The sequence below is a fragment of the Bos indicus x Bos taurus genome, chromosome 7 (assembly GCF_003369695.1).
Source record: "Bos indicus x Bos taurus breed Angus x Brahman F1 hybrid chromosome 7, Bos_hybrid_MaternalHap_v2.0, whole genome shotgun sequence".
Classification (NCBI taxonomy): domain Eukaryota; kingdom Metazoa; phylum Chordata; class Mammalia; order Artiodactyla; family Bovidae; genus Bos; species Bos indicus x Bos taurus.
Window position 1 is genome coordinate 947,358 of NC_040082.1, and position 15,352 is coordinate 962,709.

The following is a 15,352-nucleotide window of genomic DNA, read 5'->3' on the forward strand; positions in this document are numbered from 1 at the left end:
TTGTGAAATTTAGTAGAGTATTTGAAACTGTTTACCCGTTACTAGACATAGAAATTTTTATAAATATACAAATTTCTTTTTTGGGAGGGATACTACATTTAAAACTAGGCATTTCTTTGTGTTTAAAATTTCCCTCTTATAGTTAGTATGTATAGAACCACCTGGAAACCTTTCTTTAAAATCCATGATCCTAACTGAGAAGGATTCTTATATGCAAAGTACATCATGAGAAATGCTGGGCTGGATGAAGCACAAGCTGGAATCAAGACTGCCAGGAGAAATATCAATAACCTCAGATATGCAAATGACACCACCCTTATGGCAGAAAGCGAAGAACTAAAGAGCCTCTAGCTGAAAGTGATAGAGGAGAGTGAAACAGTTGGCTTAAAGCTCAACATTCAGAAAACTAAGATCATGGCATCCGGTTCCATCACTTTATGGCAAAGAGATGGGGAAACAGTGGCAGACTTTACTGTTTTGGGCGCCAAAATCACTGAAGATGGTGACTGCAGCCATGAAATTAAAAGACGCTGACTCTTTGGAAGGAAACTTATGACCAACCTAGACAGCATATTAAAAAGCAGAGGCATTACTTTGCCAACAAAAGTCCGTCTAGTCAAAGCTATTGTTTTTCCAATAGTCATGTATGGATGTGATAGTTGGATTATAAAGAAAGCTGAGCACAGAAGCATTGATGCTTTTGAACTGTGGTGTTGGAGAAGACTCTTAAGAGTCCCTTGAACTGCAAAGAGATCCAACTAGTCCATCTGAAGGAGATCAGTCCTGGGTGTTCATTGGAAGGACTGATGCTGAAGCTGAAACCCCAATACTTTGGCCACCTCATGCAAAGAACTGACTCATTTGAAAAGACTCTGATGCTGGGAAAGATTGAAGGTGGGAGGAGAAGGGGCCGACAGAGGATGAGATGGTTGGATGGCATCACTGACTCAATGGACATGGGTTTGGGTGGACTCCGGGAGTTGGTGATGGACATTGAGGCCTGGCGTTCTGCAGTCCATGGGGTTGCGAAGAGTTGGACAGGCCTCAGCTTCTGAATTGAACCAAACTTCCTTGGCAGACTCTGACTGGCTAGCCCTGTTCAGTTCAGTTCAGTTCAGTTCAGTCGCTCAGTCGTGTCCGACTCTTTGCGACCCCATGGACTGCAGCACGCCAAGCCTCCCTGTCAATCACCTACTCCCGGAGTTTACCCAAACCCATGTCCATAGAGTAGATGATGCCATCCAACCATCTCATCCTCTGTAGTCCCCTTCTCCTCCTGCCCTCAATTTTTCCCAGCATCAGGTTTTTCAAATGAGTCAGCTCTTTGCATCCGGTGGCCAAAGTACTGGGGGTTCAGCTTCAACATCAGTCCCTCCAATGAACACCCAGGGCTGTCCAAGGGACTCTCAAGAGTCTTCTCCAACACCACCATTCTAAAGCATCAGTTCTTCGGTGCTCAGCTTTCTTTATAGTTCAATTCTCACGTCAGTAGGTGAGTACTGGAAAAACCATAGCCTTGACTAGAGGGACCTTTGTTGACAAAGTGACATCTCTGCTTTTTAATATGCTGTCTAGGTTGGTCATAACTTTCCTTCCAAAGAGTCAGCGTCTTTTAATTTCATGGCTGCAACCACCATATGTAGTGATTTTGGAGCCCCCTCGAAATAAAGTCAGCACTATTTCCACAGTTTCCCCATCTACTTGCCAGGAAATGATGGGACCGGATGCCATGATCTTAGTTTTCTGAATGTTGAGCTTTAACCCAACTTTTTCACTCTTCTGTTTCACGTTCATCAAGAGGTTCTTTAGTTTTTTGCTTTCTGCCATAAGGGTGGTGTCATCTGCATATCTGAAGTTATTGATATTTCTCCCAGCAATTTTGATTCCAGCTTGCGCTTCCTCCAGCCCAGCCCTGGTCAGCTGACCCTAAAGGGGCCGGCGTTCCCTGGCGAGCCTTGATTGGCTAGCGGTGGTCAGCTGACCCTAAAGAAGTCGGCCTTCCCCGGCGGGCGCTGATTGGCTAAGCCTGGTCACCTGTTTCTAAATTGGCGGCCTTCCGGCTCTGAGTGCTTCCTACCGCGTCCTTAGCAACCCGCCGGTCCGCGCAGGCGCGAGCCCCGGGTGAGCGGCTTCTGATCACTCGCGAGCTGAGGTTACAACCGCGTCCGCCACCCCGGCCGCCCGGAGTCCACAGGTCGGGGCACCGAGCCTTCCCCCTCGGGTTCCTTGGCCCTGGCTGTCTGGAGGAGCTCGCTGCCGCGCTTCCCGCTCAGGCTCACCATCTGAGCGCCCGGGCACCCAGGGGAGCCCTGCAGCAGGGAGAGCGGATAGGCTGAGGATGGGGACGTGGCTTTATGCTGGGCAGCTTTCCCGTTGCTGTTAATCGGGGAATTCTTTTCGTTTCCTCTGCACTCGGACTTCCTTGTCCTGCGGGAATCCTTAGCTTTGAATCCTGCTTTCCACTCTGGGCAGTTTCCAAGGCCTTACAGACTTGGCGAGATGCGCTCCCCTCCCCTCTCGCAGACTTCGAAATTTCAAAAATTTTTAAGTGTTTGGCAAGTAAGGGTCCAGGGAAAAATCCTTGAGAATGTGAGATGCAAGGATTTTTTAAAAAGCAGTTAATCTTGATAAAAGAGCCCAAGTTATCTCTTAGGAAAAATTTCCAGGAAGAGGTAAGGTGATGGTTGGAGAAGTAGATGGCACCCCACTCCAGTATTCTTGCCTGGAGAACCCCATGGACAGAGGAGCCTGGTGGGCTACAGTCCATGGGGCTGCAAAGAGTCTGACAGGACTGAGCAACTAACACACAAGGTAATGGTAGTATCTTCCTTCCCCCCTGCTTTGTAACCTTATCTCAACAGTGTATCTGAATGGATTCTATCTTTTTGGTTATCTTTGGTCAATAACCATTGTTTCTTTCTTAAGGTTAGAGTCTAAATCTTGTGTTTTCTAGTGTAGGTTACCAAGCCAAAGGCTTACTATAATTTTGTATAGTTCTCAGAAATTGTTTTTTAAAATATACTTTTCCAACTTTGTTTCAATTGTAGCTTAAAAAAATACACTAGGGATTAATGTTAAAAACTTAAATTCCGAGTCTATGCCAGATAGGTAGGTACAAAGCATATCGAATTCATACTTAAATCTGACTGTTCTGTAGATCCTATTACTGAAAGCTCAGCCTGTCTTGTACATGGGTGAGGAATCAAATCTGAAACAAGAGTTTTGGGTGAAGTAGAAAGGCTAGTTTTATTACTTTGCCAGGCAAAGTGGGGGCACAGCCGGCTCTTGCCTTGAAAAACTGTTTCAATCCAGGAGGATTTGATGAAGGCTTCTATAATGATGGTTCAAAGATGGGGTCTCTAACAAGATTAGAGTTTGAGTAGGGCTTTGTTGTTGTTCAGTCACTAAGTCATGTCCAACTCTTTGTGACCCCATCAACTGCAGCATGCCAGGCTTCCCTGTCCTTCACTATCTCCTGGAGTTTGCTCAAACTCATGTCCATTGAGTCGATGATGCCATCCAACCATCTCCTCCTGTGCCACCTCTTCTGTTTTTGTTTCAGTCTTTCCCAGCATCAGGGTCTTTTCCGGTGAGTCGGCTCTTCACATCAGGTGGCAAAGGTTTGAAACTTCACCAGGGCTTGCAGGCCCTTGGTCTCATCTCAGGAGGTCTGGTCTCCTAATCTTGATGAACCTCTCTGGTCCCTTTAATCGTGCTCCAGGTGGTTTCTTGGCTGGTCCTCCTTGATCAGCAACTGTTGAATCTGCCCTTTGAAACTCAGGGAAGGTCCTAAGGGCTGGAGTCTACAAGAAAACAAGAAACAGGGGCCTACAAGAAACAGGGGCCAAAAGGGCCTCGGTGCCTGGGGTCCCACAAGGCTCCGCTCAGCTTCAGTGCAGTGTCAATAACGTTTATAGAGCGCTGGCACACAGCGGAAATCCAATACAATAATTCAGGGACAATTATATCCATTTTTGCCATTCTTCCACAAACTATTCATCATGTGAGTAGTTTGCATCAAAGCCAAATGGCTTCCTATATTGGGTATCATCCTAAATAAAGAGGTAAACTGATGCAAGCTGGAATTGCCAGCAATTGACTTTATTGAATAGCAGAGGAATTGTAATTCGGAAAATGCAAACCATAGCAAGCTACAGGGGAGTCTACTGAGGGTTTGGCGTGGGCTGTATATTTTGTGGAAAGAGTCCAAAGAAGGGGAAGTCCAGCCAGAGTCTGATCAGTACATTCATGGATTGAGAATGGGGGAAAGATTCTTTGTGGATATTCATTGATCAGAAGACAAGTTCTGATTTTCTGTCAGTTGGGCATTTATGGGAAAACAGTCTCTCAGTTCTTAAGTCTTATTTTCCTGAAGGCACATGTATGAGATTCTCTGGTTTCATTTTTAGAACGAAATCCCTTCAGTGAATAACTGAGATTTAAGATATTTAACCAAGTCAGAACAAGACTGTCATTTAAATGTCAGTTCACTGCAGGTTTTCTGAATAAATGACTGATGAGAAGTGAATGAGAATGGTTCGTGTTTAGACCTTAATGGTACCTTTCACTTCATTTTCCTCATTGCCCAAGGCTTTCTAAATCATATGTGAATACTTTAACCACTTCAGTTTTCAGTGTTTTGAATATTACTATTTCATGTTAATTATGGATTATATTTATTTATTATTTCTGGGAAAATGTCAAGTACTTTATTTACTGGTACTAAGATAAAAAGACATGAAGTAGTTATGAATCATAGTTGAGGGACTTACGTGTGTGGGAAATGTTCCCATACTTGAATTGATTGTATACCCTCCAAACCTCTATTCTGACTGGATATTCAGTCTTAGTTTCTGTTAAGCCTGTCTCTCCCCTGGGGTTATACAGAAGTCCTGGGTGCTCTTGTATCAGCAAAGCACTGGAGGGGCACCACGGAACATTTGGCCACATGTTGCATCCAGAGTGTCTCCTCTGTTTTGTCGTCTTTTCTGAACCACAGCGAGGCCAGCAGAAGATTTTCCTAACCCTGCTGTGCTGTGGGGTCCAGTCCATCCATACTCAGTGGCCAGATATTGCTTCTGTGCTGCTTCTGTGTTCCTGGCGGTGCTGCTACAATAAAGGAGTTGCTCTGAATGACCTGTAACCTCCATTCCAGTCTCAGGAAACATCTTTCTGTTACTGACCCTCTCGGATCAGGTAGACTCCAATTAGGGTCTTTCCTTCAGTTCGGTTCAGTAACTGTCATGTCCGACTCTTTGTGACCCCATGGACTGCAGCAGCCCAGACCTCCCTGTCCATCACAAACTCCTGGAGCTTGCTCAAACTCATGTCCATTGAGTCGGTGATGCCACCCAACCATCTCATCCTCTGTCCTCCCCTTCTCCTCCTGCCTTCAATCTTTCCCAGCATCAGGGTCTTTTCTAATGTCAGTTCTTCACAACAGGTGGCCAAAGTATTGGAGTTTCAGCTCTCAAGGGTCTTCCTTACCTGGTGTCATTCGGGCCTATTGAAGAAGACCAGGTTTGGCAAAGCAGAGCAGAAAATTTGTTCATAGGTCAAGGAATGGGGATGGGAGAGATCATGCCCTAAAGACCTCTTCTCCCTCATGGAGGAAGCTGGAAGCTTTCTGAAAGGTGAGAGGTGTGTGTGCTGAGTGCTGAGCCGCTTCAGCCCTGTCTGACTCTGCGACCCTGTGGAGCACAGCCCGCCAGGCTCCTGTGTCCATGGGATTCTCCAGGCAGGAACACTGGAGTGGGTGGCCATGCCCTCCTCCAGGGGAATATTCCTGACCCAGGGATCAGACCCACATCTCTTACATCTCCCAAACTGGCAGGCAGGTTCTCGACCACTAACGAACCCACCTGGGGAGAGGTGGGTAGTCATCAGAATTCAGGCAAAGGGGCGGTGAGTTTCAGAAACAGCCGGAGCGTGCGCGGGCTCTTAAGCTCCTTCACAGCTGTGGTAAGGGTGCCCAGCATCGCAGGGAGCCCTCTGGGCAGAAAGCTGAATGCCGTCTTGAGGCGGAGGCCCTGCGCCCACCCTTTGGCGCTCATGTGGGAGGACTCTGCCCTTGGGGTCCGCTGGAAAAGCTTCGGGTCAGTGTACTGTCACTGTCTTGGGCTTTTCTGGCCCAGGCTGGCTCTGTGGTTTATGCAGCCGTCTCTTAGTTTCTGGTATGAAGTACGTCGGTGAGCATTGATGAACCCACTGTCGTGTAGGAAAAGAAGTGCAGCCTCTGTGTCCGTGTGGGTCTCTTCTCTGTGGCGTCGCCACGGTCCCCACAATCTCCAGGAGCCTTCTTCCTCCTACAGGGCACCCCATGCAAGCTCTTCAGGGACTAACTTTGTGTGCGTGTGTGTTTAGGTAAGGAAAAAGCCAGTGCCTTCAGGCAGTTGCACCTTTCTGCCTTGGAGATATTCAGATAACAAAGAAAGGGAAAAGCATTACTTATTTCCTCAGCATAGAGAAGTACCACCTAAATGGGAGAGAAAGGCATCAAGGATGCCCCACCACCCATACTCTCTTTTACAAATTAAACGTCTTTAATCTCTTAACTAGCTCCAAAGGGACATCTTTACGTGTCCTCCCTTTTCCCTCACGCTAAACCCAGACAGGACGCTATGGGACCCTCCTGGGTACAAAGCCTGTCTGTGTCCCCCATTTCTTGTTGGCAGGAAAAAGGCTTCTCACGTCCTCAACCTCTCTGCCTTCTGAGGCACGGACCGAGGGAGGTGCTGATTAGGCGAGTGTGAAGGCTTGCTCCCCGTGCCCGGGGCCTGCGATCAGCCTTTCTCTGCTCCAAAATCAAGCTTCTCAGTGTGGCCTCACTGTGCACAGGGCGCACACACTTGGGTTTGACGGCAGTGGGGATGGAAGAGGCGAAAAATGATCAGGAAATTTATGTCTGGAATAGTTACTCTTTCAGTCACGTAGAAGGTGAGCCTAGAGGAAAAGAAATCCAAAGGAGACTGGGAGGTAAGCAGCCATTGTGTTCCTTTAAGACAAAGATAATGGCATCCCGATTTAGGAGAAGAGGAGGAGGGATGCAAAGGAGCCTGGATTAGCAGCACTCCCTTGAAGAAAGGGGTAGAGTGACTGGTGGTGCCTCACCAGTGACTTGATGCTGCATGAACTTCCCTGGTGCTTCAGCTGGGAAAGAATCTGCCTGCAATGCGGGGGATCTGGGTTTGATCCCTGGGTGGGGAAGATCCCCTGGAGAAGGAAATGGCAGCCCACTCCAGTATTCTTGCCTGGAGAATCCCCATGGACAGAGGAGCCTGATGGGCTACGGTCAATGGGGTCGCAAAGAGTCGGACATGACTGGGTGACTGACACTTGGGTTGAACTGGGGAACAAGCTGAAGCAAGGTAGGCCTAACAGTCTCCATGACAGGCCTGTTTACAGGAGCTTGGTTTCTTAGAGCTGTGAAACTGACAGATCCTAAATTGTGTAGATTTAGACTTAATTTTTTTTAACATTGGGGAGAAATACCTCTTATCCTGTCATTTCATTTACGTTGTCATTTTACTCCTGTTAAACGTCACTAAACCTAATTCTAATGTACTCTCTTACCATCATTCACTGGGGTCAAAGTTGCATATCGTGAAGTGCACTAATGTTCGTTGTACACGTCAGTGAGTGCACTTGGGTGCCGGTTGCTGGCAACCATCACTGAAACTCAGGGGCTGAAATTTTCCCGAGTTTCGGTCCTGGAGTTGGTTGTTTGCAGCTGGGTGAGTCTTACGTGGGCTCTGGCCTGTGATTTCACCTAAATGTCAGCCGAGGCCTCGGCCTCCTGAGGCCTTGACCAGGATGGAAGGCTCGCTGCCTTGCCTGCGGTTCCTGTGTGCGGTCAGTGGCGGGCCGCGGGGCGCGCAGGGAGAGCTGTGGCCCGCCGGCTTGCGCGTGCTTTCCGCATGGTGCTGGCCTCTGAGCCTGCGGGCTGGGCTCTGAGAGCACAGCCAGGAGACCGAGGAGGACGCTGCAAGGGCTTCTCTAAGGTCGGGTGTCCCAGAGTAGTATTCTGCTCTGCTGTGTCAGTCAAGTCCCTGTGTGAAGCCCAGAGGTGTGGGGAGAGTGGATTCGATTCCATCTCTTTTGGGACAGCGACCAGCCACGTTACGCGCAGGACAGTACTCAGTATGGGAGGTATCGTTGCACCATTTTGAAAACTGCATTCTGCTTTGATACGTGCGTCCACCCAAGTTACCCCAACGCTTCACATGTCTGTTCAGTCCCTCCTCTAGCCCCATTCTCACGCGCTCTTGGATCCAAACCATGACACGGTTTTGCCTGTTGCTGGACTTCGTATAAGGCATCATGCGCTATGTGCACTTCTGTATTTGCCTTCTTCCACGCGACGTAATCTACTTCTGTTGCCTGTTGCAATCCTTTTTTTTATTATTACTGGGGAAGAATCCTATCACATAAACAGATCACAAGCTTGTCCATTCTCCTACTGATGGATGTTTGAATTGTTTCCAGTTTGAAGCTGTTGTGAATAATAATCCTGTAAACATCCTCATACATATCTTTTTGAAACATTTCTTTTGGAGTGAACTTTCTGGGTCAAGGGACAGGTGTATGATTACCTTTCTAAGATGGAAATGGATTTCCAAGAAGTTTACGGCTTATTTTCACTCCTGTGGCAACGTATGAGAGTTCCATTGTTCTACACATCACAAAACCTAATATTGTTAATTTTTAAAAAATGTTAGTCCTTCTATTTGAACAGAAAATATAATTGTGGGCCTAATTTGAATATTCTTGAAGATTAATGATTTTGAGTATACGTGTTGATTTTTCTTTCCTCTAAGATTTTGTTCTGTATATCATTAATTTTTGTTCTTAATTCTCTTCAACTTTTGGGGAATATATCTTCTTATTTTTCTTATATCTTAGGTGAGCTAATTTTTTAGCTTTTTTTTGTTTGAGGTAAAAGCTACTTTTGTTGCATTTCACAAGTTTTTATGTGTGATATTTTTGTTATCATTTAGTTTTAAGTGTTCTTGAATTCTATTATTTTTGTCCCACAGGTGACTTAGAATTGCAACCTCCACAACATAGAGTTTTAATTAATTTTTTTACTTTTAATTTGATTGTGTTTTGATGTCAGAATTATCTACTCATAAATTACCTATTCTTGGTAATTTAAGACTTGCTTTAGGCTAGAATTTTTAGAGAATTGTACTTGTGCTTGGGAAAGATAATATTCTCTGATTAAATGCAGAATCCTCTGTGTCCATCATATATTTTTTACATCTTCTGTACCTTTGCTGGTTTTCTTTTTGTTTCCTACTGGACTTGTAAACAGTTAAAGCATAGCTTACACTATGTTTTGCTAATTTATTTTCTCAGAGCCACGCTGGCTAACTACTTCTTTGTCTACCCATATACAACCAATTCCTAGTAATTCATTTCCCCCTGTAGATGAGCTCTGGGTGTTTTCCCTTTTTTCTTAGATTTCAAGTTTCCTTCTTAGTCCTACAAAATTGCTTTAAAAGACAGGATCCTAAGTCTATGTTAATTAGTCATCTTTTCTGAAACTGAAACCCCTATCAGTAATTTTTATTGATTCGTCTTTTAAAATTGAATGGGAGAAGGCAGTGGCACCCCCCTCCAGTACTCTTGCCTGGAAAATCCCATGGACAGAGGAGCCTGGCGGGCTGCAGTCCATGGGGTCGCTAAGAGTCAGACATGACTGAGTGACTTCACTTTCACTTTTCACTTTCATGCATTGGAGAAGGAAATGGCAACCCACTCCAGTGTCCTTGCCTGGAGAATCCAATGGATGGAGAAGCCTGGTGGGCTGCAGTCCATGGGGTCACACAGAGTCAGACATGACTGAAGCGACTTAGTAGTAGTAGTAGTAGTAATCTATATTTTGTATGTGTATTCTTGAGATTTTTATGTAACTCTTTTTCACATATACTGTCCTCTTTCCCCATGTTTATGCCCCTTTTTTCCTTTTATTTTTGTTGGCTGTGTGTCAGTCACTCAGGCGTGTCCGACTCTCTCGACCCCATGGACTGTAGCCCACCAGACTCCTCTGTCCATGGGATTCTCTAGGCAAGAATACTGGAGCGGGTTGCCATTTCCTCCTCCATTTGTTGATTAGGACTAACTATAAAATTTTGAAGAGTGGCAATAATATGGATATCTTTGTATTGTTCTTGGCTTTTTAGATAAAGCTTCTAAATTTTTCCTGTTAATTATCATGTTTCTTTTAGATTTTCCTAGACACCTTTAACTAAATTGAGTAAAGCTGCTGACTTGTAAAGTTTCTATTTTATAACCATGAGTGAAAACTGGATTTAATTGAACTATTCTTTGTCATATAAAAAAATATTTTCTTTTTCACCTAAAATCCATCAATGTTATGGCTTACAACAATAGATTTTATAGTATTACATTATCTTTGCTCTTTTGAGGTTGACCTTTCTCAGTTATAAAGAACTTTTCTTTTTATTGGTGTTGTTGGATTTGGTTTCCTTATAGTTTCACCTAGGATTCTTACAGGTGAGATCTCCCTATGAATTTATTTCCCAAACAGACCCCAATCCTCTACCTTGGGCAATCTTAAAATGTATTTATATAAGATCTGGTAAGACTGTGGAAATTTTAAAAAGGTGTAAAGCGGTAACTTTATAAACACATAAAGTTTTTCTGGAGAGAAAGAATGAGCATAAGAATAAAAGAAAATGATATTCTTTAAAAAAAAAAAACAAAAAAACCCAACTTTCTAGAGAAGCACAATCCTCATGAGTGGCTTCAGCTTTGCATTGAGTCTTGTTTTAAAAGAAAATCAAAGTGGTACAATTTGTTTACACTATGATACTTTCTAAATAAACTTAAAAAAAAAAAGAAAATGATAAACTAAATAATTTTATTAGAATTTTTAAAATAGTTTTTGTTCAAGTGTGAGAGTTATTCTTTTGGTATTGAAATAGTTAGATATTATGTCTTTTTTGGTTTATTAGCATTTAAAGAAATAGATATATACTGTATCTATGTAACTATGGTTACTTTGTAATTTTTAATTAAATGCTGTAAAAAATGATTAAATATATGTGATTGTCAATCAGTACTTATAAAATTTTTATTATAAGAAATTCCCTGGTGGTCCAATGGTTAGCACATGGCACTTTTACTGCCAGAGTCCACGGTTCAATCCCTGGAAGGGGAACTAAGATCCTGTAAAACACTTGCTGTGACCAAAATATATATACACATGTATATATATATGTGTGTGTGTGTGTACATGTGTGTGTGTATCACATGGGCCTTCCTGGTGGCTCAGATGGTAAAGAATCCACCTGCAGTGTCAGAGACCTGGGTTTGATCCCTGGGTCGGGAAGATTCCCTGGAGAAGGGCATGGCAACCCACTCCAGTATTCTGGCCTGGAGAATCCCATGGACAGAGGAGCCTGGTGGGCTACAGTCCGTAGGGTCACAAAGAGTCGGACGTGACTGAGTGACTAAGCACAGCACAGTGCATATATGACTATAAAAGCTTTAATCATGCAGAAGAGTTGAGAGCATAGTAGATGAATCTTCCTTTTCTTATGACCCCAGATTTAACAATTATCATTTCTATCCGTACCATGTGGTGTATTAATTATATAATTCTTTATGTGTAAGGTCTTTATTGTATGTATGTGATTAGTTAGAGTATTGCACACAGAACAAGCACTAATGAGTTGTACTCTTCCCTTGACTAATGAGTCACTAACAGAAGACACTTTACATATGAGGAAACTGAGGCGGCTGCAAGGTAGGCAGTTTGCACTGTGACAGATTCAGTCTGTGGCACTGGAGACAGAACTTAAAGTTAGCTGATTCCTGCACTTGCACATTTATCCACTACCCCAGGCAAGCGTCTGAGGAGGAGACGGCACAGAGGCAGGGAGACAGGCCAAGGGAGAAACGTGAGGAGTGAGAAAGACTTATTTCCAGAAGGAATGGTGAAATCAGTAACTATAGAGCAGGGATCAGGGAGACCAGTACAGAAACACTGATAGTGGAATTGTCCATCTGGAAATCATTGTCAGCCTTGGAAAGAGTGCCTCAGGGTGGGGATAACAGAAACTAGATTGCAGATGTTTTGTGAACTAAAATAAATTTAAGGGTAGATATCATTTAATATAAAAATCATGTCTGAAGTAGAAGGTAAAAACAGGCTATTTACTTGCCCACTTCAGATAAATATGCAAGATAAATTTTCAGAGTCTATTTAAATTATTGAAAATCATTTCTGGAATGTGGTAGAGAATACGTGCCTTGTTGCAGACGATACTCTGTAGTGGGTGCTGGATACGCCAAGAGATTGTATCAAGAGTGGAGGTGGGAGCAGGTCTTCGAAATAGTTGATGTCAGTAATGATTTTTTTTTTTAACCTTTCATTTCAGAATTAAGACTTTATTTTTAAAAATCAATTTCAAAGTCTTCTGATCTAGCCTTTAAGCTCAGTTTTATTCACCTAAGATTTTGTTTCCATTTCAGTCCACAAACTCAGTCAGTACTCTGCATTTTGGGGTACCATAGAGAATACTCTTGCCTGGAAAATCACAAGGACGGAGGAGCCTGGTGAGCTGCAGTCCATGGGGTCGCTAAGAGTCAGACATGGCTGAGTGACTTCACCTTCACTTTTCACTTTCATGCATTGGAGAAGGAAGTGACAACCCACTCCAGTGTTCTTGCCTGGAGAATTGCAGGGATGGGGGAGCCTGGTGGGCTTTGGTCTATGGGGTCGCACAGAGTTGGAAACGACTGAAGCAACCTAGCAGCAGCAGCAGAGAATAAAAGGATATTTAAATCTTAAAGTTCTATTTAGCTTATTAAAAAAACCTCATTTTTACTCTTATGTCACAGTTTGCTGATTCAGGAAAAAATGATGGCTATTCCTTGACAATGATCTAAATGTGGAAAAATCCAGTTTAGCAGTCCATTTGAATCTCTGCATTTAATTGTTGCGATTTCCCAGCAGAGTCAACCAAGTGAGTTTTTGTATTTGATAGCAGAACACTCAAAAGTATGTGGCTTCATTTTCATTTTCTCTTCATCTTTTAAGGTGGTCTGGGTGTTGCTGACTCTAGTCCCTGGACTCTCTAACTGGTAGAAATAGGTAAGAGGCCGGATGAGGAACTCAGGCAGCAGGAGGAAATCAAAGTAGAAACAGGTGGCCTTGCTCACCCCTGCAGAGGGCGGGCTGATCCCTTCCGTGCGGCGACCATGAAGGCAGACACGTGCAGCAGGCTGCGGGCAGCTTAGGTCCGCCCACCCCTGTGGTTGTGCTGTGGGCAGGGGTCAGGCACATGCTTCTCCCCTCTGCTCCTCAGATGATAGTTTATTTGTGGCCTTTTTTTATCTAATGGTTCATAAAGTGCCCCAGCTGTGTGTCACGCAGTTATTTTTAGTCCCTTATAGTTGCTTTGTATTCTGTTGCTGAAGGACATGTTTGTCCAGCTGCAAGCTCTCCAGTGAAGGGTATCCAGGTTACTAAAGACCGTGAGAGAAGCCACTGTTTGTCTCTTTCTATACAATTCATGGAGAAGGCAATGGCACCCCACTCCAGTACTCTTGCCTGGAAAACCCCATAGATGGAGGAGCCTGGTAGGCTGCAGTCCACGAGGTCGCTAAGAGTCAGGCACGACTGAGCGACTTCACTTTCACTTTTCACTTTCATGCATTGGAGAAGGAAATGGCAACCCACTCCAGTGTTCTTGCCTGGAGAATCCCAGGGACGGGGGAGCCTGGTGGGCTGTCATCTCTGGGGTCACAGAGTCGGACATGACTGAAGCGACTTAGCAGCATACAATTCACAAGTCACCATCACTGCATGTAGCCATCTTGGGGAGGCATAAAAGGTACAGATCTCCCATGTAGGTTTTAATAAATGGTTTGAAAATCCTTTTTATCAAATAGTGTATTAGACTTTGACTGTTTTAGCTCGACTAATGATTAATAAGGCTGTATATTGTCACACTGCTTATTTAACTTATATGCAGAGTACATCATGAGAAATGCTGGACTGGAAGAAGCACAAGCTGGAATCAAGATTCCCAGGAGAAATATCAGTAACCTCAGATATGCAGATGACACCACCCTTATGGCAGAAAGTGAAGAGGAACTAAAAAGCCTCTTGATGAAAGTCAAAGAGGAGAGTGAAAAAGTTGGCTTAAAGCTCAACATTCAGAAAATGAAGATCATGGCATCTGGTCCCATCACTCCATGGGAAATAGATGGGGAAACAGTAGAAACAGTGTCAGACTTTATTTTTTGAGGCTCCAAAATCACTGCAGAAGGTGATTGCAGCCATGAAATTAAAAGGTGCTTACTCCTTGGAAGGAAAATCATGACCAACCTAGATAGCATATTCAAAAGCAGAGTCATTACTTTGCCAACAAAGGTCCATCTAGTCAAGGCTATGGTTTTTCCAGTAGTCATGTATGGATGTGAGAGTTGGACTGTGAAGAAAGCTGAGCACCAAAGAATTGATGCTTTTGAACTGTGGTGTTGGAGAAGACTCTTGAGAGTCCTTTGGACTGCAAGGAGATCCAACCAGTCCATTCTGAAGGAGATCAGTCCTGTGTGTTCATTGGAAGGAGTGATGCTAAAGCTGAAACTCCAATGCTTTGGCCACCTCATGCAAAGAGTTGACTCATTGGAAAAGACTCTGATGCTGGGAGGGATTGGGGGCAGGAGGCGAAGGGGACGACAGAGGATGAGATGGCTGGATGGCATCACCAACTCAACGGACAGGAGTTTGGGTGAACTCCAGGAGTTGGTGATGGACAGGGAGGCCTGGCATGCTTCATGGGGTCACAAAGAGTCGGACACGACTGAGGGAATGAACTGAACTGAACTAAACTGAATGATTAATATGTGTGACTCTGGTTATAATAATACCGTGCAAAAAGCCCTGTTGTACATATAATAATAGTAGCAAGAACTCCTTGTTGATGACTTCAGGTTTTAGAAGATACTGAGAATTTGAGGAATATTCTTAGGAAAATTTTATGAAAGTTGATGACATTTTTATATTCATTTTTTTGAGTTTTTTGTGGGGTCTAGAAGGGAAGTCATTTTAAATCTTATTTTCCTTGTTTATTTACCTGCCTGAGGGTGTAATTGCACCATCTCTATGGCAGACATTTCTGAAGACATTCCTCTTTTCTTTTTGGAGATTTGAGATTATTTGTTTACTGTTTCTTGTTTTAGCTAAAAGCAAGAATGATAATAAAATAGAGAGTCTTATCTCTCTCATGTATCACAGTACTATTCAAATAGTGGCTCATGAACTAGTGTTGGTCAGGGACTTTTACTACCAAGGTATGTGCTCCCAAGAGTAAGT

General features: G+C 43.9%; 1 protein-coding gene across 3 annotated transcripts in view; it reads left to right on the plus strand.

Annotated features, from left to right (window-relative positions):
* Positions 1–2,089: 2,089 nt before the first annotated feature.
* The window catches only part of TMEM232 (transmembrane protein 232), a 263,318-nt gene continuing 250,055 nt past the window's right edge, over positions 2,090–15,352 (plus strand). For 2 of the 3 annotated variants that reach the window (XM_027545464.1, XM_027545462.1), the window contains exon 1: positions 2,090–2,194. The gene's annotated coding sequence lies outside the window, so the exon portion shown is untranslated. Of the gene's footprint in view, positions 2,195–2,792; positions 2,812–15,352 lie in introns of those variants that run through there. The other variant, XM_027545463.1, reaches the window with a different exon arrangement.